This window comes from Vombatus ursinus, unplaced genomic scaffold, assembly GCF_900497805.2.
Source record: "Vombatus ursinus unplaced genomic scaffold, bare-nosed wombat genome assembly UNPS02004180.1, whole genome shotgun sequence".
Lineage (NCBI taxonomy): Eukaryota > Metazoa > Chordata > Mammalia > Diprotodontia > Vombatidae > Vombatus > Vombatus ursinus.
This window is the reverse complement of record NW_020943958.1, coordinates 448,250-451,331: the sequence shown is the minus strand read 5'-3', so window position 1 is coordinate 451,331 and position 3,082 is coordinate 448,250.

The window sequence follows — 3,082 nt, the reverse complement described above, 5'->3', positions numbered from 1 at the left end:
AGGTGCAGGTTATCAACAGAACAGAGGGAGGAATTTTCAGCTGTGCAGAGGGACCTGCTTGGGCTTCAGAAGGGAACTGTGGGATTCATGATGGGAAAGGAAGCCTGAATAACCCTTTGACCAGAGCTCATGTGCCCTTTCCTTTCCCACCCTGGGCAGGTCAGTGGGGCTTTGCCCCCCCCAGGGAAAGAGGGTTTCTCCCCCAACCTGCAGAGATCAGCCTTATGGACACCTATCACTAAGATTGTCCCCTCCTGCAAACAGCCTGAAGAGGCCAGAAGCAGAAGCCAAATCCAATTGTTTGTCAAAACAAGGCCAGAAATATAGGAGAGCAACTTCACCAGGAAAAGTGTAAACACTTCATCAACGCCGCCCCCCCCCCCCACCCCTGCCAGTGTCTGCACATTTAACCACTCAATTTATTTAAGCAAATACTGAAGTTAATGCCAGTCTAAGGAAAGTGCAAGAAAGATGCAACCTATGACAAAGTTCCTTCCAAACTGACCTATTCCACCTTATTATTATTGATTGAAAAGGTCTCTCTCTGTCTTTCTCTCTGCCACACACACACACACACACACACACACACACACACACACACACTTATTATACAATAGTTTAATATAGCATTTTTTTTTCCATTTAGGTTTTTGCAGTTAGTCTGCACACTGTTTTCCTGGTTTTACTCTGTATTCATATCTGTAAGTCTTCCCAAGTTTCTCTGAAATCTTCATATTTATCATTTCTCATAGCCCAGTAATATTCTATTATAGTCTCGTACCATTAGGCAGCTAGGTAGCACAATGGATAGCTCACTGAGCCTGAAGTCAGAAAGTGAAGAGTTCAAATCCAGTCTCACATATTGACTAGCTCTGTGAGATCCCAGGCAAGTCACTTAACTTCTGCCTGCCTCAGTTTCCTTAACTGCAAAATGGAGATTAGAATACCACCACACAGTACCATTGTGTGAAGCCCATGAGATCATATTGGTAGAGAACTTAGCATAGTGTCTGTCTTGTAGTAATTAATGATAGACAGTCATTATGCATACCTATTATGTGCCAGGCCATAGTTGAAACTTAATACATGCTTTTTCTCTCCCTCTGAAAAATTCATTCACCCACTTCTGAAATTAACAGGGCTCTATTTTGTTCCAGATTCTTTGTGACCACATAGTGTTGCTGTGAATATTTTGATAAATACCCTCAAACTTTAAACTCCTAAAGGTTTAAGAAATTAAAGCTGCACTATAACTTTTGGGACATGTGGTATATGGACCTATTTTTGGCTTCTTTGTAGTATATATATACTCAACAATATAATTTCTAGATACAAGGACATTCCCATTTTAAGTCAGTTTTTAGACTTAATACCAAATTGTTTCCCAGAATGAATGGGCTTCAGTAAACATTGATTAAGCACCTATCATTAGCAGAAACTCCATCCTGGGCAGTAAGACACATGCAAAGTGGTGAAAAGACCCTTCTTGGTCTCTCAGCCTTGATGGTTTGGAGAATTAGCTGAATACCACTCAACGACCCAATGGTACATGTTAAGTACATTACAGTGGTGTAAACTCAAGAGCTGTGTGGCATGAACTGAACTGTGTTTTTTACTTTGGGTTTTTTTTTGTTCCTTTTAAAATCTCTGTTTTGTAGGATGACTTGTTGGATAGGAGAAGTATGAGGAATATATTCAGAAAAGAATTTAGAATGAATTTGGCAATGATCAAAAGAGGGGTGGGATGGAAGTTAGGGCATACACACACACACACACACATACACACACACGGACAAACACAGAAAGAAACACACATGCTTCCACACTTGCACACACACTTGTGAATCAATTGTTAAATGACGTAGATGGGATGTAAGTTAGGACATACACCCCTAGAGGCACACAAATACATACACCCTCCCACACTTACGCACACACATTGGTGCACCAAAAGTCCAACAGGGGATGGAAGTTAGAACATACATACACAAGGACACAGAAACACACATGCTTCTACACTTATATACACTCATAGTTGTGTACCTCCAATACCATTAAAATTTCATTAAAAATTAAGATTTTCATAAAATTTTTTCATTTAAAAATATTAATTGGTGATCATGATAAAGAAACAAAGGAGGTCTCAAGATTGCTTCAGAAACATCTGATTGACTTAGAAAGTGGAGAGGTTGGGCAGACAAAGGCAAAACAGGCTGAGAACCTTAACTCCTAAATAAAATCTCATGGAAAAGGATGATGCAAGATTTAGACATATCTCCCCATAGATGTGTGTTTTGACTGATATGAGTACTCATACCTTTTCACATTATATCCATACATCTGAGTATTGATATGTTCTTATGTATTCACATATATGAATAATCCTCCATGCTTTCTTGTTCATATTTCAGTATTCAAATATCATATTTATGTATTAATAAATATATATGGATTCCCCCATAATTTCTCTTTAGTCACAGATATATGAGCAATCATGTTTTCAGTGTATATAAAGATACGATCTGATCTCTTAATTCATATAGATGATTATTCATGTATTATATCTATAACTTCCCATTATTGGGAACTTATACAGTCTTTCTATATTCCTATATGAGTACATCACTTATGAGTACTCATTCAGTCCATATTCCTACATGGGTACCCTTATTCTCTGTCTATATTCCCATATATGAGTACTGATATACTCTCTGTGTACATAGGCAGGAGTCTTCATATATTCTATCAAAGGGAGAACAGTAGAATACTTTCAGGTATATAGGGAGGACATAAGCAAACTCTTATATGTGACTATAGGGAGAGAATGTAAGTGTATACACACAGAAACATATAAATAAAAAGAGAGAATATGGGTACTCATATAGATGAATAGAGAATAAATATGTGAATACTCATATAAGTAGGAATAGAGAGAGTGATTGCCAATGTTTATAAGGAGATAGAATTTATAAATCATATAAATGAATAAATGAGTACATGTACCTAGGAAGGAAGAGAAAGAATTTGAGTACACACACACACACACACACACACACACACACACACACACACACACACACAC